Genomic DNA, 26,086 nt, shown 5'->3' with positions numbered 1-26,086 from the left:
CGAATGAATGAATGAAGTCTTTATTGTTCAGAGCCATAGGCTACCACAACCTGCAATTCAATCATGGCCTATCTCGCAACACAAATAACTTTAATTTCTTTTTCTGGATAGGTCTTAATTACATATGGTTTCCATTGTGTGATCTGAGATATGATGAGATTTTGAAAGATGTAAATGCTGTCCTGGAAATCAGTGTGTGCGTAAATTTTGTTCATTTGTTCTTGTTGCAGTCCTTGATATGTCTTGAATATCTATATAAATAATAAGATAGTGTTACAGGTTTGGGGGCTGAGATAGATTATTTCTTTGAATCCCATTCCAGCCTCTGATTTGGAACTGCACTTGGAGCTGGGCTCTGCAGCGGAGAAACCTGCTCTGCTGCTCAGATGAGCCTCTTTTGTTAATCTAATAGAGTGGCCAGGTGGGCTAATGGGCTGCCAAGTGCCCATCAACTGGTGAATGGGCCAGGGAGATCCTGTTGGTATTGAAGCTCTTTAGGCCCTCCCCACTCCTGGAGGCCAAAGAGAAGCTTGTGTTTTTAGTTTTAGTCAGAGGAAAGGCTGGGAACTAGAGACAGCAGAGAGACTGGCTCCCTGCACCATGGCTTTAGGATGCCTCCTGTAAGCCTGATGGAAAAGCAAGATCTACTGGACTGCTGATGCTTTGAACCCCTCCATCTTAAGCTCAGAATGTGTGTAAATAAACAAACCATATTTCATAAAGACACCACAGTCTCTGCTGACCCTGAAGATCTCTCACTGCCCGGAGATTGGGGTGGTGCGCAACAATATTATGAGAAAAGACATTACAAAAAATGTTGCACAGTGAAAGGAATGTCTGAAGAGGGCTACAGTCTGCCTGACTTCTGGACATATTTTCATTTCTTGTGTGTGTTAAAATACATTTTTCTTTCAGTATACATTCCTCTATACTTCTGTGTGGCTAGGAAGTCTTGAAAAACCGTAGATACCACACCCTTATTTATGGGTAGCCCTATTTTGCTTCCAAACTCATAGACAGTCTCAACCACATGAATTCGCTATTAGAGGGAATTATCAGGTGGTGCCCTGAAAACTTGGCTTTCTACAATGCTCAACTCTTTGCCCTGTGCTCCTGATACACCCATGTTTCCACTCTCCTTCTCCATTCCCCACACAATTTACTGCAAAAAGAAACAATTCCAGATTGTTTGAAAAATCCAAGGTTTCAGAAATCTGAATATATTCCCCAAAGTGCATTTTCACAAGTGATGGTAAGAGAAAGGTTAGCAGGGTCAGACTTTTGGCATCCTAGTGACACGTTTTCCCCTCCAGGCCCTATCATTTGGCTAAGTCGAAGCGAGCAAGAATGGGATGATATAATGGGCTGTTCCCTTTCATGCTGCAGGTAGGGAGTGCCAATTCTAGATATTTCCTTAGGTGAGAAGAAAATCCCTGCAACTGGAAAACTTGCACATAAAGAGAGATTCTAACTGAGCCCATTCCCTGTTGTGCTGCTTTTTAATTGCAGAGAATGTTTCACTTAGGCAAAACATACATATTTTTAAAAAATGACCTACCACTTGGGCTCAGGAATTATACAGTCAATTAGTTCAATTATCACTTCAGTATCCCTACTTCATCCTGCTGCGCATATAGACCAGACCATAGTACCAGTAACTCCATGAACTGGAGTCATTACATTTTTATTTTTCCCTGCCCAAGATCCACATTACTCTTAAGTAACTCCCAGCCATGCTGCTGAGGACTGATAGGAGTTAAGAACATAAGAAGAGCCTGCTGGATCAGGCCAGTGGCCCATCTAGTCCAGCATCCTGTTCTCACAGTGGCCAACCAGGTGCCTGGGGGAAGCCCGCAAGCAGGACCCGAGTGCAAGAACACTCTCCCCTCCTGAGGCTTCCGGCAACTGGTTTTCAGAAGCATGCTGCCTCTGACTAGGGTGGCACAGCACAGCCATCACGGCTAGTAGCCATTGATAGCCCTGTCCTCCATGAATTTGTCTAATCTTCTTTTAAAGCCGTCCAAGCTGGTGGCCATTACTGCATCTTGTGGGAGCAAATTCCATAGTTTAACTATGCGCTGAGTAAAGAAGTACTTCCTTTTGTCTGTCCTGAATCTTCCAACATTCAGCTTCTTTGAATGTCCACGAGTTCTAGTATTATGAGAGAGGGAGAAGAACTTTTCTCTATCCACTTTCTCAATGCCATGCATAATTTTATACACTTCTATCATGTCTCCTCTGACCCGCCTTTTCTCTAAACTAAAAAGCCCCCAATGCTGCAACCTTTCCTCGTAAGGGAGTCGCTCCATCTCCTTGATCATTCTGGTTGCCCACTTCTGAACCTTTTCCAACTCTATAATATCCTTTTTGAGATGAGGCGACCAGAACTGTACACAGTATTCCAAATGCGGCCGCACCATAGATTTATACAACGGCATTATGATATCGGCTGTTTTATTTTCAATACCTTTCCTAATTATCGCTAGCATGGAATTTGCCTTTTTCACAGCTGCCGCACACTGGGTCGACATCAGTTGGAACCCATCAGCATCTGGAGGGCCACAAGTTACTCATAGCTGTTCTAAAGGATATGCTGTGTGTGTACGTGCATGCAAGAGTGTGCCTGTGTATCAGAGAGAGAAAGAGACAGACTTGCCAGAGGCTTGCTTAAGAGAAGGGACATAGAACCTGCCTTGCATGCAGAAAGTCCCAGGTTTAATCCCCAGCATCTCCAGCTGGTGCTGGGAAAGTCTCCTGAAACCATGGGTGAAGTCATCCAGGATTTTAGACCCCTTAACTATTTGGAAGCCAGGTCCCAGCAGGATCTCTAGTTCTCCAGCATCCTGTAAGCCAATCAGCATGAAAGGGGACATGTGAGCCATTGAGAAGAGTCTTCTAGCTTGCTTCCTTGCTGTTTCCTACTGATTGGAGTCAATCAGAGTGAAAGGAGTTCCTATTAGTTCCTATTTCAAAAACCCAAGTTGTGGGGAGAGAGAATTCTGTAACTACAGAAGAAGAGGCAGTGAATCCTAATAACAGCATCCCATCTACATCATCAAGCAGTTTGGTAGCAGCAGGAGATAAACGTGTAGATACCGAATTCAATAATTCAAGCAATATATCGGACAGTGAGAAAGGACAGTCAAATGGTTACAATGATAGAGAAGCAGAAAGCAGTATTCAAGCCCAGCCAGATTATTCTATAATCTTAGAAGGAGTGTGGCTGTGACTATCATGAAGGGACCCTGCACTTCTGAATTTGCCACTACATGACTGCCTGAAAGCCTAGACAGCCACTGCCAGTCAGTGTTTGTTCACACAGTGCAAGGTTAAACTAAGCAATTCACTCCCACAGGAGGCAACGCTGGCCACCAACTTGAAGGGCTTTGAAAGAGGAGGAGGAGGATCACTTATTTAATTGATTGATTTGATTGATTGATTGATTGAATTTATACCCCGCTCTTCCTCCCAGTAGGATCCCAAGGTGGCAAACAAAAACACTAAAAACACTCTAAAACATCTTAAAGACTTTAAAGCATACTAAAACATCTTTAAAAACAAATTAAAAAGCAATTCCAGCACAGACGCAGACTGGGATAAGGTCTCTACTTATTTATTTATTTTTATTTATTTATTGAATTTTTATACCGCCCCACTAGCATAGCTCTCTGGGCGGTGTACAACCATTACAATAAATACAATAGAATCACACAGAACAATACAAAAAATATAAATGCAAATCCACAATCTAAAACCAAATAAAACATGTTTAAGAAAAGCTAAAATGCCTGATAAAATAGGAAGGTTTTGACTTGGCGCCGAAAGGATAGCAATGTCGGTGCCAAGCGCACTTCTTCGGGAAGACTATTCCACAGTTCGGGGGCCACCACTGAGAAGGCCCTAGTTCTTGTTACCATCCTCCGAGCCTCTCTATGAGTCGGAACTCGGAGGGCCTTCGATGTTGAGCGTAGTGTACGGGCAGGTTCATATCGGGAGAGGCGTTCCGAAAGGTATTCTGGTCCCACGCTGTATAAGGCTTTATAGGTTAAAACCAACACTTTGAATCTGGCCCGGAAGCATATAGGTAGCCAGTGCAAGCGGGCCAGAACAGGTGTTATGTGTTCAGACCGCCTGGTCCTCGTTATTAGTCTGGCCGCCGCATTTTGCACCAGCTGTAGCTTCCGAACCGTCTTCAAAGGCAGCCCTACATAGAGCGCATTGCAGTAGTCCAATCAAGAGGTTACCAGAGCATGAACAACTGAGGTGAGATCTTCTCTGTCCAGATAGGGATGTAGCTGGGCCACCAACCGAAGTTGGTAGAACGCATTCCGTGCCACCGAGGCTACTTGAGCCTCGAGTGCCAGAGAAGGATCTAAGAGTATTCCCAGACTACAAACCTGCTCTTTCAGGGGGAGTGTAACCCCATCGAGAACAGGATGAGTATCCACCATCTGATCAGAGAGACCACCCACCATCAGCACCTCAGTCTTGTCTGGATTGAGTCTCAGTTTATTAGCTCTCATCCAGTCCATTATCGCAGCCAGGCAACGGTTCAGCACATTGACAGCCTCACCTGAAGAAGATGAAAACGAGAAGTAGAGCTGCGTGTCGTCAGCATACTGGTGACAACGCACTCCAAAACTCCTGATGACCGCACCCAGCGGCTTCATGTAGATGTTAAAAAGCATGGGGGACAGAACTGACCCCTGTGGGACTCCATATTGGAGGACCCACAGCGTCGAGCAATGTTCCCCAAGCACTACCTTCTGGAGACAACCCATCAAGTAGGAGCGGAACCACTGCAAAGCAGTACCTCCAACACCCAACTCCACAAGCCTCTCCAGAAGGATACCATGGTTGATGGTATCAAAAGCCGCAGAGAGATCAAGGAGAATCAACAGAGTTACACTCCCTCTGTCTCTCTCCCGACATAGGTCATCATACAGGGCGACCAAGGCTGTCTCAGTGCCGAAACCGGGCCTAAAACCCGATTGAAATGGATCTAGATAATCGGTTTCATCCAATAGCGCCTGGAGCTGGCTAGCAACCACTCGTTCCAAGATCTTGCCAAGGAATGGAACATTCGCTACTGGTCTGTAACTATCAAGATTTTCTGGGTCCAAGGAAGGTTTTTTCAGGAGTGGTCTCACTACTGCCTCTTTCAGACAGCCAGAGACCACTCCCTCTCGTAAAGAGGCATTTATCACATCCCTGGCCCAGGCAGCTGTTCCATCCCTGCTAGTTTTTGTAAGCCAAGAGGGGCAAGGATCTAGTGCAGAAGTGGTTGCACGTACCTGTCCAAGCACCTTGTCCACGTCCTCGAGCTGAACTTAAAAGGGTATCAAAGGCTACTAGCCACGATGGCTATGCTCTGCCTCCACAGTTAGGCACAGTATGTTTCTGAATACCAGTTGCCGGAAGCCACAGGAGGGGAGAGTGCTCTTGCGCTGAGGTCCTGTTTGCAGGCTTCCCATGGTCATCTCGTTGGCCACTGTGAGAACAGGATGCTGGACTAGGTGGGCCACTGGCCTGATCCAGTCGGGCTATAATCATCGCAGAGAATAGTTATTTTATTTAATAGATTTCTTCCCTACACTTCACTGTAAGGTCCTAGGTAGGGGGGGGAATTCAGTTCAGTTCATATTTAAAGATTAAACTGCCTAATTCACACTTTCTGAAACAATATGCAAACCAAAATACACCCATCCTTCAAAATCCACATTTTTCCAAATACTGCACTGCAGTTCTCCGACCAAACAACATTTACAAAAATGCATATACTAGGTAGAACAAAGAGTGTATAAACATGAATATATTAGTGAAAACAGCATATAAACCTGCATTGTATTAGGAGAAACTGATTGCACCAATGTGTACATTAGGCAAAACAGCATAGAAAAACATGAGAAGTTATCATGAGGACCTCTCTCTCAACAGAGAAACTGAAATTGACCAATTTGCCCATCACTAGTCTCAGGGAGTAGTTTACAGCAATACAGTTACAGCAATTCAGTCATACAATTAAAAACAAAAAGTAAAAGAACTATATACAATTATAAAAACAAGTAAAATGATTCTAAGCAAAAGTAGCACGGTATAGATTAACCGAAACAGAAAGAGGTGTCAAAGGCCAGGGTAAAGAGGTGCTGAGATGAATCAATGGTCTGACAGCGTAAGAACATAAGAAGTGCCTGCTGGATCCGGCCAGTGGCCCATCTTGTCCAGTATCCTGTTCACACAGTGGCCAACCAGATGCCCACGGGAAGCCCGCAAGCAGAGCCTGAGAGCAAGAACCCTCTCCCCTCCTGCGGTTTCCAGCAACTGGTATTCAGAAGCATACTGCCTGCAATCATGGAGGCAGAGCATAGCTATGGAGGCTACTAGCCACTGATAGCCTTATCCTATAGGCTGCTGCCTACGTCGATCCCCATCCCTGAAATGAATGTGATGGGTGGAATCTAAGAATTTAAGGAAGGTCCCTAGGTCCGTGGCAGAGCATCTGCTTTGCAGGCAGGTGGCAGGTTCTATCCTCAGCATCTCCAGCAGGACTGGGAGAAGAGAACCCCGCCTGAAATACTGGAGAGCCACTGCCAGTCAGTGTAAAGAATACTGAGCTAGATGGACCAGTGGTCTGACTGGGAACCTAAGACAATGTTCCTTTAGTATAGGGAAACAACAGACTAATTTATGGAGGGATAATTAAATGTGTGTGCAACCATGAGCATGTGACCATTAGGTGAGCTGTCTGTATTGCCTCTTCTCCACCAAAACCCATATCCTGCAAGTGGAATGCTAGCAGAGCAGGGACCAGAGAAGGGGTCAGCAACCACAGGCCCATGGGCCAAATGTAGCCTCCAGGCCACACCCGCCCACCCCAGCTGCCACGCCACTCACCAACTCTGTTACATGGCCTTTTGAGAGCTTTTACACCTGAACTGTGCACATGCACTGTGATAATGCTTCCTTGCTTGGATGGTTGGGAGAGAGGGAGAGAGAGCGCCTCTGACTTTTGTGTGGCCAAAAGGTAACCTATTGAACAAAGGTAAATAGTTCACTTCTTGCCTCTAGCCATACCCACTTTTGTATTTGGCCCCCGTTATCACTGCCATATGGCCCCCAGAAGTTTCCCCTTGGAAAAAGTTTCCCATCCCTCCTCTAGAACCTTATGCTAGATGATGATGATGACGATGGTGGTGGTGATGATGATTTGCTTTTAACTTCCAGGCAGGGGTGTAGTAATCGGGGAGAGGGGGAGGTCATAGACGCCTTAATTTTTGGGACCAGTGTCCCAGCCAGGTCCCTATGTATGAGCCAATCAGCACGAAAGGGAAGTTCGTAGGCTACTGAGAAGAGTCCTTGTCTTTTCCTATTGATAGGAGACAATCAGAGTGAAAGGAGATAGTCAGCTACTGAGAAGTGTAGTTAACCCACAGGCTCCCCTTTCGTGCTGATTGGCTCCTAGGGACATCGGTTGTAGTGGAGGCCGACAAGGGAGATGAGGGAAAGTGGGAAAGGGGGTGTGGCTGTGAGGGGGTGTGGCATCACTATCATGAAGGGACCCTGGACGTCTGTGTTTGCCACCACACTACTCTTCCAGACAGTCTTTTATTTTCAAAATTGTGCATGTACACAGATGCACCCCTACCTTCAGCCTCAAGCGGTACAATCCATACTACCACCTCATTTCTGCAGGATGTGTAAACCAGGCCTCCCTATAGTCCTGCCAAGTGGTGAAGAAAAGCCTTGCCACACATCTGCTCCTCATCAGGAATATCTGGAAACAGGAAAGCAATACAAATCGCTGTGCTGCTTGGCAGGATACTTCAGACAGGCAGCTTATTTATGCCAAATGCTTACATATCCGCCCCAGTGTGTAAGTTACTGCATGGTAAATGGGCATTTTGTATTCAGCCTATGTCACTTGTGAACACTGTGAACACTAGCTAGGAAACAGCAGCACATCATTTGCAACTAAATGTGCATTCTAGTCAGGGAAAGTTACACGGCACAATGACAGATGAGGAAAATGCAGTTTAAAATAAAATATAGTTCAATGCTATGCATATTTACTCAGAAGCAAGTCCTGCACTAAATGGGCCTTACTCCCAAGAAAGTATGTAGAGGATTGCAGCCTTACGCCTTACATACAGAAAGCAAGATAATCACTCACCCACCCACCCACATTAATTAACGGGGACACCACAATCCATAAATATTAAAAAAGCATTTAAAAGAAATTCAAATTAATCTGTGAATACCAATACAGGAAAGCTGGTGTTCTGCCACTGAGTGACGACCAGTTCAAACGTGCACACTCATTGCTTATTGATTGCAGCATCAAGTGATGACTTACGTGTGTGAATGGACCATTGCAGATTAATCCCCACAGAATTTAGTATCACCCAATGTCAATACCAATAGTGCTTTTCAAACAAGACTTTGCAGGTTGACAGATGTCAAACTGGTGCGCATTAATGCATTGCTTCATTACATTTTCATCCTGCTGTTCTCCTCCAAGTAGATCAAAGAAGTGTTCATGGTAACCTCTTTTATCCTCACAACAACTCTATGAGGTAGGTTAGACTAAGAGATAGATGCTGGCCAAAGGTCATTCAGTGGACTACATGGCTGAGCCTGAACGTAAGAGCCATCTCTTGAGAGCCTGCTGTAGCTGTGCAATCTGTGGCCCTCCAAGATGTTGCTGGACCACATCTCCCATTCATTCCTGACAACTGACCACAATAGCTGGGGCTAATGGGAGTCAGAGTCCAACAACATCTGGAGGGCCAGAGGCCCCTCACTACTGTGCCAGACTATTGGGCACAAATATGGTGCAAATTAGCAGCTGGAAAACAGGATGAAAGAAGACAAAAAATGTATAGCACCTAGCACACCAAAAATGCTAAAGAAACAAAGTGGCAAAAGTGGTATCTACTGAACTGGTGTATTTGGGGAGGAGAAAAAAGCGTGAAACACTGTAGCTCATGGTAGAACATCTGGTTTGCATGCAGAAGGTCCCAGGTTCATTCCTGGCACCTTCTTTAAGCAGAACTAGAAAAGATTCCTGCCTAAAATCCTGGAGAGTTGCTGTCAGTTAGTGTAGGTAATACTGAGCTTAATAAACCAATGACTTGATTCAGTATAAGGCAGCTTCCTATGTTCCCAATGATGACTGTTAGGCAACTGACAGCTGAATAGCCCTTCCTGATGCTCAGGATGCTCAGTTATTCTCCATATGGCTAGTATTTTCACTTGCATCTATACATTGTTCACTTATTTTTTTCCCCCAAGTGAAAAAAGAAGTTGCATCAAGCCATTGGAAAAGCAAGCAACAAACTGCATCTGTGATCATGATTTAATTATTGAGGGAGAAACCTATCCTGTGGGCTGTCCATGTGGCAAAAAAAGGCAGGAACTGCCTCAGCCTTATTCTGGCTTAAGCTGCTTTTTGTTTTAATGACATCTAAAAATAATAATGCCATTCAGTAAGATTAATAAGGGCCCGCAGAATTAAACTCAAACGTCAACATTCATTTATCACAAAACACTAAAAAATAACATTGTGTTTACTAAATTAGTATGACCTTTAGCAATGAGGGCCAGTTCACATTTTGCTTTGTTGAGCTCAGGTACAACCCCCACCCCAAAACACCCCACAACAAACTAGGTTGTATATGGCAAAATACATATAGGCACAACAGTGACAACAGCAGGTGGTGCACATGTTTAAATGGATGGGTTTCGTTGGAATAAATATTGTGTCACTTTGAATTTTGTCTAACAATGACATCTCTGCAGACAGTGAGTTGTTTTAACCCAGGGGTAGGCAACATAATGTTGTGGACTACAACTCCCATCATCCCTGGCAATTGGCCATGCTGGCTGGGACTGATTAGAGATGTAGTCCAACAACATCTGGAGTGCCACAGGTTTCCAGTCCCTCCTGTCCAGAGCTTGGAAAAGTTACTTTTTTGAACTACAACTCTGCTCTGCTCCTGTCCTATCATCACCATCTCTTCCTTAACCCCCTGGGCTTGCTCCTCCCTCCTAACTCCCTTTATTTCTTGTATCTTTTACAGCAGAGGTGGGGAACCCTTTCCATCCTGGTGGCCACATTCCCTTCTGGACCATCTTCAGAGATCTACATGCCAGTGCTGGGCGGGGCCAGAGGCAAATGTGGGCAGAGCAACCAATGCAAATTTTATTTTTGTACAGTAGTCTAGTTTCTATACACACTCACATCCCTCTGTCCTCCGTCCCAGTAAGCAAGCAGCATTATCAGAGCTGAAGGGCACATTCTAGCCAGGCCAAAACACTTGGGGTGTGAAGGACGGCCAGTGAGGCATGTGGCTTAGGGAGATGGGGTGTGGTCTGCGGAGAGTCTTGAGGGGCCAGATAGAGATGTGTGGAGGGCAGAGCTTGGAAAAGTTACTTTTTGAACTACAGCTCCCATCAGCCCCAGCCAGCGCCATGCTGGTTGGGGCTGATGGGAGTTGTAGTTCAAAAAAGTAACTTTCCCAAGCTCAAGTGGAGGGCTACATTCAGGCTGCGAGCTTGAGGTTCCCCGCCCCTGCCTTACAAGGCCTGCTGGGAATTGTAGTAGTACTACAGAAATACCAATAAACTATAAGGAGGCTGCACTACTATACCCACAGAAGCACCTTGCACCCTGCGATCATTTCGTAGGACAAACGAATTAAATGTGCGTGCCCCATTCACAAGTGACAGCAATGCCCCTGTATTTTGCCATTTATATTTTAAAATAAATATTTTTAAATTAAAAAAATGTGAAAAAACAAAATAAAAACATGATAGAAAAAGCCACGCTGATCAGTTCTGCAACTTGTTTTGTTTCTGCTTGCAAAGTTCAAACTGCTGGAATCGTCTGACAATGGGGAAAAGATCTTAACTTGGGATGCTGCCTTGGGATCCTTTGGAAGGAAGGGCGGCATATACATTTAACTAACAACAACTTGAGTGGTTAACAAAGCATAACAAGTTTAGGGAAGAGGCCTTGAAAATGTGGGCTGTAAACAGGGTCACAGACAGGGAGACGGGTGAGAACTTTTTTTCTTTTTTTAAAGCGGGGGCTGAGTTCAGAGGGAATGTCAGGAGTCTCGGGATCTGAATTCCACTCTGGAGGAGGGTTGGATACAAATTCAAGAAGGTTCTATTGTTGAGGCTCAGGTACAAAAGGAAAAATGCAAGTCTCATATTTTGTGAACTTTGAATTGGCATGCTCTCTCATGATGCTGTACATAACTTTTGAATTTTTAAAGCTGGCAAAATTAAAAGCCAGGAGAGTTGATGGCAACAGATGGACCATTTTTTTATTTTTATTTTTAAAAACACAAGTTGTGAATATGGAAAATCAGTACAGATCAATTTATTTATAGTCATCACCAAAGTCAGCATTATCCCATAGCTGTGATTATGGAGGAAATGGATTAACACTTCAATAAATATTCACTATAGGCAAAGAAAAACTTGCGGTTTAAGAACATACCTACAGCCCACAGATATTTCTATCAAACTTTAAAAAGCAGGGAAATTGGACAGCTATAGTGAATGCACCAGGGGAGAAAGAGACCTAGCCTTCTCTCTGAGATATTGTACTGACCTATCAATTTGTAAAAATGCAAACATAATTTGATTGGTCTTTCACAGTCCAATCCACTTCCTGTGTAGCTGGGAAGAATTTGGTAACATGTGCCTCTGAGCATATGGTGAGTGGTGGCAACACCAAATTTGTAGGGCAGTACAATATCTCAGAGAGGAGGTCAGGTCTCCTGCTCCCCTGGTGCATTCACTATGTTGATATAAATATCTGTTGGCTATAGGTAAATTCTTAAACTGCAAGGGTTTTCTTGCCTATTAGTGAATTTCTCAGTTTTTAATCCAGGAGATAAGAAATGGGATCCTGTGGAAGTTTGCTGAGAATGGATTGGTCATTTGCATGCTTATTGAGTTCAATGGGATTTACTCCCCTGCAATCATGCTCAGCATGGATGAAACTGACCAAAAGGGAGGGGGAGGGATGGAGGGATGGAGTGGGGAGGGGAGGAGAAAAGGGGGAGGGGAAGGGACAGTGGAGCAGAAGGAGGGGAAATGGGGAGGAGAGGAAGAGGGGAAGGAGGGGATTAGAGGGAGGATGAGGGGAGAGCAGCTTTTTCATTTGTATGATTTAGTTCAATAGGATTTAATTCGGGTGCAATCATGTTTAGGATAGATTAAACTGACCTGGGGGGACGGCAGAGTGGGGGAAGGGGAGAGAAGAGGAGGAGGAGAGGAAGGGTGGGGTAGGGAGGAAATAGGACAGGAAGCAGCAGGAGGAGGAAGGGTAGAGATGGGGAGGGAGGGGGAGGAGTAGGGGGAAGGGAGGGGAGGAGATTGGATGTTTGGGCACTGGACAGAGGGAAAGCCCCTTTCCTTTTCAAAATAAAAACAGTGTTAACAACATCATTATTTCGGGCATTTCCCCCACCTTTTTATTCTACAGCAGACACATGTAGTCTCCCATCCAAATTTAAACCAAAGTTGTCCCTGGCCACATCCACATTTATTCCACTTGAAAAACTCATGGCTTCTCCCTATTCCCCTGACAAAGCTCAAGTGGCCAGAGAGGTTTAACAGTCAGCCCTTCTTCTGGTGATTGTAGTTCTGTGAGGGGAATAGGGGTTCTCCTAGCAACTCTCAGCACCTTTCATAAACTATACTTCCCAGGATTCTTCGGGGGAAGCCATGACTGTTTAAAGTGGAATAAATGTCTGGCATGTGTGGCCCCAATTAGCCAAACCAAACAGCTGTTAGTCTGGCTTTTAGAACAGGCAGTTGGTTCTTACTGAGCATGCCTGCACTTATCATAGACTCCAGCGTTAATACTCTTAAATTAATTAAAACTCAGCCATGCTTTTTTTTTTTTACTTTTAAACTGCAGAAGACAAAGGTGAGAGTATTGAGCAAGGTCAGTAATAGGATTAGAGGTAGTCTGTGAACATGGCTGATTTTGAATTAATTTCAACAAATTATGAGACCACTACCAAAGAAGTCCAACAGGGGTCTGGCTTTTTTTACTCTTCTTTTAGACCTTGAACTCTGGATTCTCTGAGTGCTTTGTGTGTTGTCATGAAAACCTAGAGGCTTGTTAAGCAAGAGTTTGTGAGTCCAGGACTATGAGTTTTGTAAGGTTTTGTTTTGAAATGAGCTTATGGGAAGCATCAGAATGGCACAGGGGGTATTTCCAAGTTAACATGGCGGAATGTGAAAAATCCATGCTGGCTATAGTATACAGCCACTCTTGTGGCCGTATAATTTTTAAAAGAATGGCTATTTGGAAGGGATTTGAAAAAAGGGTTAGTTCCTTACTTAAATTGTTTGTTTTTTGTTAAGTAATATTTATGCAGAAATTTCATTTTTCACTTCATATATAGAAGATACATATACTGGATTGTAGCCAGCTAAGTTTTACACAGAGTCAGTAGTGTACTGGCAATTCAGAAGTGCAGGGTCCCTTCATGATAGTCACACACCACACCCTCTCACAGCCACACCCCCTTTCCCACATGTCATTTCCCTTTGTGCTCTCTGTGTCATCTCTGAGTTCACAATCCACTACAACAGATGTTCCTAGGAATCAGCAAGAAAAAGGAGGGTGTGTGTTAGCTACTGAGAAAAGCCTTCTCAACCGCTGACTCACCTCCTTTGGCTCCAATCAGCAAGACAGGACAAGGACTGTTCTCAGCAGCTAACACGTTTCCCTTTCATGATGATTGACTCACTGGACCTGGCTGGGACCTTGCTCTCAAAAAAGTAAAGGGTCTATGACCCGCCTGGACCCCAGACCTCTATACACCTGCTCAGAGTACACAAATGTAAATTTAATATACCCAAGTAATTTCTATTAACTTCAACAAGTCTGTGCTGTGTAGAACCTGCATCAGATACAACCTCCTTGGTTTAAAGTATTGCAAATTCCTTTGTTCATATGAAATCATTATATTTGTATCTGCTTGCAGGAAAAAAAATCACATTGTGAAAACAATGGAATATTTATTTTGGCTAGTTTGTTTGCAGAGTTTTGTACACATATGGAATACTTTTACTTTGCAATGTATAAGATGGCATTCTTGAATATGTGCACATGTAAAAATATATTTTTTTCTGGACTTTTGCCCTTTGAAGGCTCAAATTCACCCCACACATGAGGGACCTGGACAGTGCAATGCATTTTAAGGGCTCACATAAATACTCATAGTGGGCTAATTCCCATCAAGGTTTGATACAGGATTGTGTGCGGCTGTCCAACATGGGGATGGATGGCACAGCTTTGCAGTGGTTCCAGTCCTTACTTGGATGGTCACTCTCAGAGGGTGATGCTTGGGCAGTATCATTCGGCTCTGTGGTGGCTCCCATGTTGGGTTCTTCAGGGTTCAGTTTGATCTCCCATGGTATTTAACATCTACATGAAACCGCTGGGTGGGGTCACCCAATATTTAGAGTAAACTGTTAGCTATATGCTGATGAAACACAACTCTATCTCTCCTTTACATCTCCAGGCGTGGCAGTAGACTGATGTCTTGCCTCAGTAATAGACTGGATAAGAGACAATAAACTGAAGATGAATCCATACAAGACTGAGGCACTGTTAGTGGGTGGTTTCCTAGACTGGATGGAGGGGTTATGATCTGTTCTTGATGGGGTTACCCTTGCTCTGATGGAGCAGTTATGAAGCTTGGGAATACTTCTGGATCCACTACTGTTGCTTGAGGCTCAAGTGGCCTCAGTGGCAAGGAGTGGCTTCGGTCAACTTTGGCTGGTGGCTCAACTATGACCCTATCTGGACAGGGATAGCCTGCCTTCTGTTGTCTATGTTCTGGTAACCTCAAAGTTAGATTACTGCAATGCATTATACGTGGGGCTGCCTTTGAAGACTGTTCTGAAATGGCAGCTGGTGCAGAATTCAGCAGCCAGACTGCTCACCGGGACCAGATGGTTTGAACATATAACACCAATTCTGGTGCAGCTGCACTGGCTACCAATTAATTTCCAGGCTCAATTAAAAGTGGCGGTTTTGACCTATAAAGCCTTATATGGCTCTGGACTTCAATACCTCAAGGCCCCTTCTCCCTATATGCACCAACCCAGACCCTGTGCTCGGCATCAGAGGCCCTTCTTTGTGTGCCCCCTCCGAAGGAGGTGTGGAGAGTGACAACACAAGAACGGGCCTTCTCAGTGGTGGCCTCTCATTTGTGGAACACTCTCCCCAGGGAGGCAGGATATTGCTGTTGAAGAATGAGCTGGAAAGCCAGTTCAGACTATCCATCGCAGCTGACTTTCTGAAGCAGCCCATCAAATGGTTGGAGACTTTGCTAATGTGCAACACGTACTACCACCCAAAGCACGAGCCTTGCTGTGCATTAAGAGTCACGTGCTGGTCTAGTATCGGTTAATATTATTTCCGGCTCTCAAACACATCCAGGAGTGAGACCAAAAATAAGTGGCTGGTCCTCAATGTTGCAGAAGCTCGTGATGACAAATGTGGAAAGGTTGTTTGCTATAAGCAGCGCAATGTGTTTAGCATCATGAGCTGCTGCAGCAATGAAGACCAGCCCCTAACTTTATGCTGTAAAAGCTACATTCTAAAAAGAGCTCCTTGGAGAGCAGCAAATTGCTTTACCCTTTCGTAAGAAAAAAACCCCCTGCTTATCCTCTCTAGAAGCAATATTTGCAGCTTTTTTAGTGCATATCCATTCTTCAGATAGTACATTGCTTGGAACAAGACATACTGTATGTTTATCTGTAGCAGAGAACAGTTTCTGCTTTGCTGGCAGAGAGATGTACATTTAACCATCTGATGGATACTCCTATGTGATCTTTGCAGTGCTAGGTTGCATGCCAGAACTTGGCTGGGTTTTATGAACTAGCTTTGTAAAATAGGACCAAACAGCTGGGGAAAGGTCAGGCAGAATTAGGCGAAATACATGTGTGTAGTGTAATGATTATAGTGTTGGACCAGGACCTGCAAGGAAGAAAATGGTTAAAATCCCCACTTGGCCATGAAGCTCACTGGGTGATCTTGGGTCGGTCGGTTGCGGACACGCAGACACACACACACACACTGTAGCCTACCTCACACATAAAATGGTTAGATAGGGAAGTATGTATACCACCTGAGCTCCTTGGATGAATGATGGGACAAAATAATAATAATTTAAAATTAAAGGCTTGACAGGCATGAAAACAGACGTGGTGATGTGAAAATTAAATGAAATTCGTTAAAGCCTATTGAAGTGCACCTACTCTGTTTGAATTTTGCTTTGATTTCTCTAATCTTTTGGAATAGGGCTCTTGTTCTACCTTTTTATTATCCTCTTCTATTTCTGTACAATAATTATTGTAGTAGTTCTCTTTGCCCTTATGTACTAGTTGCTGTATTGTTGCATTTAGGGTTCTAACCGTGTTTCTATCTCCTTTTGCTTTCCTTCTATCTTTAACCATTTTAAGAGTTTTGTCAGTCATCCATTGAGGATTTTCTCTCTTTTTAACTAGAGGTATTGTCTTTTTGCATCCTTCCCTGATAAAGTCTCTGACTTCACTCCATAGCTCTTCTGGGTCTCTATCAGCTAGGTTTAAGCCTCAAATCTGTTCCTTATCTGACCTTTAAATTCTCCTGGGATGTTATTTAGATTGTATTTTGGCATTATGATTGCTTTGATGTTATTCTTTAGCTTTACTCTGATTTTCGATATTGCCAGTTCATGATCTATATCGCAGTCTGCGCCTGGTCTTGTTTTCGCAGAAAGTATGGAACTTCTCCATCTTCTGCTACCAATTATATAAATCAATTTGATTCCTATATTGACTATTTGGTGGTGTCCATGTGTACAGTCGACTTTTCGGCTGCTCAAAACAGTGTTTGCAAGAAACAAATTATTGGCTTCACAGAATTCAATAAGACTCTCACTGAGACAATAGTTAAGAAATCAGAAGAAGGCTAGGACTGAGGAGGGCAGCTATGAGAGAACTAGAAAAGGTCCTCAAATGCAAAGATGTATCACCGAACACCAAAGTCACTCAGACCATGGTATTCCTGATCTCTATGTACAGATGTGAAAGTTGGACAGTGAAAAAAGCGGATAAGAGAACAATCAACTCATTTGAAATGCGGTGTCGGAGGAGAGTTTTGAGGATACCATGGACTGCAAAACAACCACAACAAATAGTTAGAACAAATTAAACCAGAACCATCACTAGAAGCTAAAATGATGAAACTGAGGTTATCATACTTTGGACATATAATAAGAAGACATGAGTCACTAGAAAAGACAATAATGCTGGGAGAAACAGAAAGGAGTAGAAAAAGAGGAAGACTAAAGAAGGATTGATTCCATAAAGGAAGCCACAGACCTGAATTTACAAGATCTGAACAGGGTGGTTTATAACAGATGCTAAAGCAGGTCGCTGAGTCATAGGGTCACCATAAGTCGTAATCGACTTGAAGGCACATAAGAAATACACACTGAAGTGCAGTTCACAATCAGGGGGATTTGATTAGTTAGATCTGATAGTTAGGCAATGTAATGCCAACTAAAGTGCCCCAGAAGTCCTCGTTGCAGAGGAAGCTTCTGACTGTACATGTATTTGCACTTTCATCTGTAAACCTGGAATATGAGATATGTCCTGCCTGCCAAATGCCTCTGACCATAGGCAGCTTCAGCTGGGGAAATGGTAAAAAGGGCAGCAGACACAGCTTGGGAGATCTTGAAGGGAAAAGACTGTAGTTTGGTGGCAGAGCCCATGCAAAGCATCCCAAGTTTAATCCCCACCATCTCCAGGTGGGGCTGGGCAAAATAATTCACAAAGGAGCAAGGAAAGAACTAACTTAGGTACTCTAGCTTTCTCTGACACCTATGCCTGCTGATTAGGGTTGCCAGGTCAGAAGCATCTGAAACCCTGAGATTTCAGGGGTGGGCCCATGCAATGTCACAGGGGCAGGCCCTAGTGATGTCATTAAGCATGAAACATTAAGCATCAACCACAGTTGCTTGGAGCATATAATTCAAACAAAAACATTTCTTTGATTGGAAATTAAGATAGAAATCTTAACTAAAAGATGGAGCCTGGGTAGGGAACATTTAATCTAGTTTACTTGCTTCTGGCAGGAAGGGTTTAAATGACCTCAGGCCAGGCCAGTCACCAGAAGGCCACTGTAGGAAGAAAGGAGCCTAGTGTTGTGGAGATGTTAGATGGGAGCACTCGGGAGTAAAGATGGATGCACCTGAAGGCTGCACCTGAAGGCTGCAATTCTAAACACACTTACTAAGGGACTAAGCCTCATAGAACTCAATAGGACTTACTTCTGAGTAGATATGGTTTGAATTGTGATGTTGGTAAAGCTTGACTAGGGATCCTCTGCAAAGATATCCATATTCAAGCAGGGTTGGCAACACCTGCCTGGAATGCCCTGCCCCTACCTTTTAACATGACTGCTCCAAACTTCTTTATAGATTTGACCCTTAACTTCAGAAAGAGGTTTGAGAAATGAGTAAGAGTAAGAAGATTCTCTACTCTTTTCTGTCTACCCTGTGGGCTGCTATAAACTCACTTTGACAGCCAACTTAGTTCCAGTGAATAATAATTGACAGAGATAAAACACATGGTTTGGTCTACCTTCACAGACAACAGCTTGGGAAAAACAGCAATTGCAGCCACACTTCCCAGTATGTAAATTCTCTTTTACCTCTATTGGGAAAGAAACAAACTGTCATGCAACCAACAAGGTGCATCATCAGTGGGTTTAAGGGGGTTGAGCTGAGTGCATGGAACCACTGTTGTTGCTTCTATGGCTATAAGGGAGTGAGGTTAAAGGTAAATGAAATGCAAATGAAAGAAAAACAAAAGACAATGATGATTTCCTAAATGCAATATTATACCAACCACAACAAGATTCCTATGAGTAAGGCAGAAAACTCAGCATCCCACAACCAGTCAGGATTCCTAACCAAAAACCAAAACTAAAACTATTCTGGCAGCCAATCGGCCAAGGTCATTGAAATCCCCATGCAGCACAACCTAACTTGGAGGCTGCAGTTAGTGCAGAATGCTGTGGCATGATTGCTAACATGACTGAGACCCTATCAGTGCATAATACCTCAGCTCTGAAATCTGCACTGGTTGCTCATTTGCTACCAGGCCAAGTTCAAGGTGTGCTTTCTATGTTACAGGTACCATATAGTACTTAGTGTTTTTATTTGCCACACTGGGCTCCTTCTAGGAGGAAGGGAGGAATATTAAAAAATTTAAAAAAAATAAAATTGCCGAATATTTTTTCTTTCTTTTTAAATTTTTGCCCGTGGTTGTTCAGTAAGTTACCCTGATCTTGAAGTTTTGTAGGCAGATTTTTTTGGGAGGGGCAACTATTCATGTGTATTCGTGTGTATTCATGTGTAGAGCCAGTGCAGAATACCAGTCAGAGGACTGGGAGAGACTTAGGATCAAACCCCTTTGCCAACCAAGAAGCTCATTGGGTGACCTTGAGCCAGTCATTATTTCTCAGCCTAACCTATCTCACAGAGTGCTTCATAAACCTTAATATTGGGCTTTGAAATAATAATAGTAATACACATGTACACAGACATGTTTGATCTAGGATTGATCTATGAGAGATGATAAAGAAGTTCTCAGCCTCTTCAGCAGGAACAGGGAATGTGTGGCACTCCAGATGTTTGTGGACTTCACCTCCCATCAGACACAACCAGTTTGGATAATGGCCATGGATGATAGGAGCTAGAGTCCAACAACGTCAAGAGGGCTACAGGTTAGCCACCCCTGGTCTACAGAATGGAACTCTTATTGCTCAGATGCTTCTAGAAAACCATGCAGAGGAGGATGGGGCTATGTGCATATTTCTGCACTAGCTATATCTGCTCAGCAGTGGGCTATGTAGGACAAAGATAATCATGCTGTGTGTCCAAATGAATTTTTGCATGACTGCCAAGTCTAGTCACAAGCTGGGAATTCTAGGAAAAGCCAGGAGCTTGCTTCATCTTCCATTCTGCAGGCATTGGCAATTATACACACACAGATTTGTTTCTTATGATTCCCCTCCCCCTCAAAAAAACATCAGCCCTATGATTTCAAAAGGCCCAGGTCCTGCATTTCTTGATGTCTGGACATCCTGAGTTTTACACATCTGTTCAAGTAATTAGGCACCTACCAGATACAATTATTACTATCTCCTTTTGTCTTGTTATTTGAACAACCTGCTCCTTAAAGTTCCATCTTGTACACACACTAATATCCCAGGTATGTTAGTGATCCCAAAACCTCTGGGGAACATTCCCCCCCCACCACTTTGAATTAAAAATGGAAGGTGCACTTACTTCACTGTTAAGCGCCAATAATATATTATTTTCTTTTAGAGTTTGAAAACCTGTGTGAAGGTCAAATAAACATGGGATTGTATCCAATGCTAGTCCTGTTCCAAATAAACCCATTGAAATTAATGAACCTAAGTTAGTCATCTCCATTAACTGCAATGGGTCTACTCTGGGTAGCACTAGCATTGGATATAACCCTTCATATTTGTCATGGAGCTTGACCCTGCATAGTCGCTCTTCTTTTCACAAAAAGAGGTGTCACAGGGATGAGCTGGACTGGGACCATAGCATGGAGGTGGTATGGGTGCTTTAGTCCATTGCTCCTGCTGCAGTCCCAATTGGAATCGGACACCACCACCCGTACTATGCCTACTCTTTACAATGGAAAGAAAACTCCCACTGACACCAAGAAGAACTTCCCTTCCACTGGAAATAGCAGAAGCACATTTTTCATTTTATTTTATTTATTAAATTTATATCTTGCCTTTGCTCCAAGGAGTCTTCTCAGGAAGCAAACAACAAGTGACCAAACACTAAACAAAACATGTTAAAAAATTCTGAAAGACAATTCCAACACAGATGCAGACAAACAATTCCAGTACAGGTGCAGACTGGGATGAGGTCTCTACTTAATGGGCTTTTTGAAAGAGGAAGGTCTTCAGTAGGTGCCAAAAAGACAACAGAGACTGCACTTGTCTAATATTTAAGGGGAGGAAATTCCCAAGGGATAGGTGTCAGTGTTAAAGGTCTGCTTCCCAAAGTTCAGTTCAGTTCTCCACATTTCCATATCAGTTTGTGAATGTTTTCTTTTACAGTCCTCATGAAAATGCACCAGTGTTTTAGTGCTAATTTCTCCTAAAATGTACACATTTTGTATGCAGTTCTGCCCAGTACACACGTTTGCAAAGCAATTTTCCCTCATTCAATGAATTTTTGTATGTTACTTTAACTAATATATGTGTTTATATGCAGACTTTGCCTTTAGTATATGCATTTTAGTACACATCACTTGTCTAGAGAACTGTGTTGCGATATTAGAAGCGTGAATTTTGAAGGATGGCTGTGTTTCAGTTCACATAATTTCAGGAAGTGCAAACTAGGCAATGAGTTCTGAATCAAATTTCTCCCCCATCCCTTGAGGCATTTTGATTCCAGTCAGGGCCATGGCAGGGGCAAAGGCTTAAAGTCCCCCTCCCGCATGCCATGGTCCCTATCCAGATTGAGCCCAATGCAACCGGCTAGTTTGTGGCAATAGAAAACAACTAACTACACATTATTAAACCTATGAGGAAAAAAATGCAAATGTCACATCTAGTCTGGTCTTCAGTCACTGTTCTAACCATTCCTTCTGTCTTAGGAGTGCGATTGGATCATTCGATGGGAACAACAAGAGTGCCTGCTCTCTGTGGAGGTTGCCCATTGTAGCTCTGGATGAGTTGCAGTAATGAATCCAGAGCTGCGACATATAATCTCGTCTGAAGATGAGCAAATTCTGTTCTGTGACTTTTGGGCAGTAGAACCAATTATCTAATTACACACACACACACACACACACACGCGCGCACAACCCCAGGAGAGGCTGACTGAAAGGAAGCAAGGCTAGAGCAGCCAATCACGTAGACAGCAGGCAATGAGTAACTTCCCTTGTGAAAGGGAGCCTTTAATTATTTAATTAAGCACTTCTTTTGTGGTGCATAGTTTGGGAGTGACTGGCCAGAACTTCACAGACTCAGCAATGTTCTTTCCATATCCCAGGCACCAGATGCTCAGTGCTACTCTCCCTCCCTCTTGCCACACAACACATCCTGGTACTTTTTTTCCTGTGGCTGGCAACCAGCAACATCCCCCAAAAACCAGAGTGCTAGAGAATTTCCTTTTCCTCATCATGTACAATTCGTAGGCCGCACTGCTAAAATGCAATAATTAAAAGCATAATCCAAGGTCCATTAAAACAAAGGTCATCTGGAAACTCTATCTGGATCAGTTCAGCAATTATTGGTAAAGTCTTCATACCCGTAAATGAGATACGCTAGCAGAGAACCATCACTGTTGATGGATCCTGTTATGGAAGCGTTAGAGGGCACACCAATCAAGAAGCTAGGAAAGAACTTGATTAGCATCCTCAGTTGTTCTCCCCTTACAAGAGGTGGGGAAGCTTTTTGGCCTGGTGGGCTACATATTTATCTCCCCCCCCCCCGTGAGCCAATTTTAACAGGTGGGGGACATGCCATGATGATTGACAGGTTGGTGCCACAGCCCATCTGTCACAGTTGACCATGGAGGTGGGGTATGCTTCATTAGCACATTCCCTGAACGGAATGCCCTGGTGAAGCAGCACCCAAGCAGGACTGAACCCTCCCTTCGACTGTCATCACTCACTGATGTCAGCTGACGAGCAGGTGGGCCTGGTTTGGGGGGGGGAATGGCCTCACAGTGGCTGACCCCACTTCTGAATTGCTGAAGCGGAGAGGTTCTTCTACCCATGGAGACTCCCCATGTGATTTAAGTTGTGTAGAGGGAAGGCAACTAAAGGGAGCTCGAACAGCAACAGGAAACTCCTGACTCCACTGAGATACAATGAAGTCCAGTGCCACCTACTGACTAAACAACATAATAACACTATCCACACCAATCTGAAATACTTAAGTAAAAGGGATGATTTCTGAAAGTCTGATGCTTTTGAAATAAAACATACCTCAGTGGACTCATTTTTGAGACAGAATTATCCCATCCTGTAAGCTAAGAGCAAAAGACATGCCCCATCCACACACGAAGGGGGGATATCAGCCAACTTGGGGGATGCCTAAGGTTTGCAGAATTGTGAAAGGAAGAAAGACTGATCCTCTAAGGGTCTGCCGTCAAAGCAGTTCAACGAAGACTGAGCACCCTCTCAGTTGCCACAGAACATTGCCTGTTTGGGGGGGGTACAGAAAACCAGGACGGAAAACAGAATGGAGTATCCTGGCAAAGCACATCGGTGATAGGAATCCTGAACAAGAGTACGCCATGCTACAGTCTGGCTTCTCTTATCAAAATGACAATAGATGACTTTTTTTCATGCAAGCAAGCAATGGCAGAAGCTGCGGCTTCAGCAGTCAGAACCTTCATCTAGAGTGTCCTCTAAAGGATGAGATTAATTAGTAAGGAAGCCGATATAGACTGTTTTGTGCCATCTGATATTGAGTGTATATTTCTGTTTAATTTCTAAGCATCTCTGTTAGAAACAGTAGGATTTAAATATCATCCGCTCCAGGGCTTGATGGCTTAAGTTTAACCCGCCCATTACCCATCTTGTACATAAAATGGAGAATTGTGTGTGTGTGTGTGTGTGTTTACATCTGCTGCTGTCTGTCTGTTGGTCACCCCTAGCCTTTAACTGAGGTGCTATGACATTATGAAATGCTTGCCAACATTCTTATCAGTCTGAGTAAAAAGAATACCTTCAAACAGTGCAATTTCTTGGTGGGAAATGAAAGATCGGTTTGGATCTCATAGCAGACATAAGGAGTTTCGTGCTATTAGAAGGAAAGTCAATGACAGAGTCCAAAATGATTGTCAGCTGAGTGGGAAGGAAGCAAGGGCTTATCCACATGGAAGCAAAACATAGTAGTAAAAACACTTTTACGTTCATGTTCTGTTTACACAGTCCACATAGGGGGCTCTCACTGTGCTCCTGAATAATAAACAAAAGACTTGCCAGCACCCACATCAACATCAGCAACAACCAAAGCAGTATCCAGGGCCAGTCCAACGTGAGGTTCCAAACAACCAGAGTGCACAATAAAGGACCAGGCAAGCAACATGTCAGAGAAATCTACAGTCACGGTCTAATCAATCCATGGGCAAGGCAGACCAAGGTCAAGAGGCAGGTCCAGGATAGTCCCTGCTCAGGCCTGGAATCAGCAGAATATAGCACTGGTACACAGCTGTTGTTCCAGCACTGGGGTTTTTGAGCTGGAGGTGCTGGAACCACACCCCAACCCCAGCTGACTCTTATTATGCAGAAATGTCCTCAATCGGTGATCTTTACCTCAAAGGAAACCTTTACACCCAAGGAGGCTTTTTCTGTAGTCAGGAATGTCTCTGGATAGGCTAAGCTTCCAACTGGCATTTGAGGTGATGCCTTTCTCTTGGGTTTGGGACCCGTTTGGCCTCAATGTCAGAGGCTGAATTCACCCTGGGTGCAGATGGCCCTTCCTCAAGCCTTGTTGCAGGACCCTAGTTCTTTTCCCCCAGATGGAGCCTGACCCAAGGCTCGGTGTAAGGCTGGAGCCTCCTTTGATGAGGACTCTCCTGGCTGAAACCCAACAGGTTGTGAGTCTCTGCTATTTTTGTTATGATCCTCCTTAGGATTGCTCTGTATGTTTACTTTGAAGCAAGTTTCACTGTGTTCAGTGGGGCTCACTGACAGGGGAGTATGGATAGGATTGTAGCCTTAAGAAATTCAGTTGTGGAAGGACCGCTTGCAATGAAATACTGCAGGATTTGGGGGCAGGAGAGGAAGGCACACAGCATATATGATGTAAATAGAGACCTTATACTGAGTCAGGCTCGTGGTCTATTTAGATCACTACAGTAAATATTGACTGGCTATAGCTCTAGGACAGGGGTGGGGAATCTCCAGCTTGGGAGCCAAACTTTGCCTGCCAGCTCTCATTTGGCTTGTGAGGCCATTTGGGGCAAGCCACACCCACCTGCCCTACACCTGACATCATACTGACATTAGGTGTGGGGCAGGTAAGGGCAGGGCTTTAAAAGATCAATTGGGATAATAATAATAATAATAATAATAATAATAATAAATTTAATTTCTTCGTCGCCTATCTGGCCAATGGCCACTCTAGGCGACTTACAAAATTGTTAGAATACAATTAATAAAATACAGTAATACAATATAAAAACAATACATCTGCAGCAACAATATCAAAACTGGGCAGGAGGCATTACAGTTATAACAATTAACCCTCCCCGGATACCCCGAAGGCCTGCTGAAAGAGCCAGGTCTTTAAGGCTTTCCGAAACACATTTAGGGAAGAGGCGTGCCGGAGATCTTGTGGGAGGGAGTTCCAAAGAGTGGGGGCTGCCACTGAGAATGCCCTCTCTCTAGTACCCGCCAATCTGGCTGTTTTTGTTGGCGGGATTGAGAGAAGGCCCTGTGTGGCCGATCTTGTCGGGCTGCATAATTGGTGGCGTTGAAGGCGCTCTGTGAGATAAACTGGGCCGAAACCGTGTAGGGATTTAAAGGTCAATACCAACACCTTGAATTGGGCTCGGAAAACAACTGGTAGCCAGTGTAGGTCGAACAACACTGGTGTGATGTGATCTCGGCGGCGACTATTCGTAAGTAGTCGAGCCGCCGCATTTTGTATCAGTTGTAATTTCCGGACCGTTTTCAAGGGTAACCCCACGTACAGCGCATTACAGTAGTCCAAACAAGAGGTGACCAGGGCGTGTACCACTAGTGGGAGCTGGTGAACAGGAAGGTAGGGTTGCAGCCTTCCTTTGAGGTGTAGTTGGTACCAGGCTGCCCGGCTCACTGCTGAAATCTGAGCCTCCATGGACAGCCTGGAATCAAGCACCTCCATTGGCTGATAGGATGCCTTCCTCAAGGAGGGGGAAGTGGCTTCCATTCAAGGAAAACTGCTTCGCCCTCCAGAAGCTGCCCTGTGTGGCTCCTTTCTACCTCTGACATTGGAGGTAGGGAGGAG

General features: G+C 44.1%; 1 protein-coding gene and 1 long non-coding RNA gene across 2 annotated transcripts in view; one reads left to right on the top strand and one right to left on the bottom strand.

Moving 5' to 3' along the window:
* ST3GAL4 (ST3 beta-galactoside alpha-2,3-sialyltransferase 4) overlaps positions 1 to 7,728 on the bottom strand; it is a 215,895-nt gene extending 208,167 nt beyond the window's left edge. Inside the window, exon 1 of the mRNA XM_061592946.1 lies at positions 7,646 to 7,728. The gene's annotated coding sequence lies outside the window, so the exon portion shown is untranslated. The remainder of the gene's footprint in view (positions 1 to 7,645) is intronic.
* LOC133368564 (uncharacterized) overlaps positions 1 to 10,824 on the top strand; it is a 34,479-nt gene extending 23,655 nt beyond the window's left edge. The window contains exon 3 of the long non-coding RNA XR_009758691.1: positions 10,080 to 10,824. This is a non-coding gene — a long non-coding RNA (uncharacterized LOC133368564). The remainder of the gene's footprint in view (positions 1 to 10,079) is intronic.
* Positions 10,825 to 26,086: the final 15,262 nt, after the last annotated feature.

This window comes from Rhineura floridana, chromosome 12, assembly GCF_030035675.1.
Source record: "Rhineura floridana isolate rRhiFlo1 chromosome 12, rRhiFlo1.hap2, whole genome shotgun sequence".
NCBI classification, from domain to species: Eukaryota; Metazoa; Chordata; class Lepidosauria; order Squamata; family Rhineuridae; genus Rhineura; species Rhineura floridana.
This window is presented reverse-complemented; position numbering and strand designations above follow the sequence as displayed.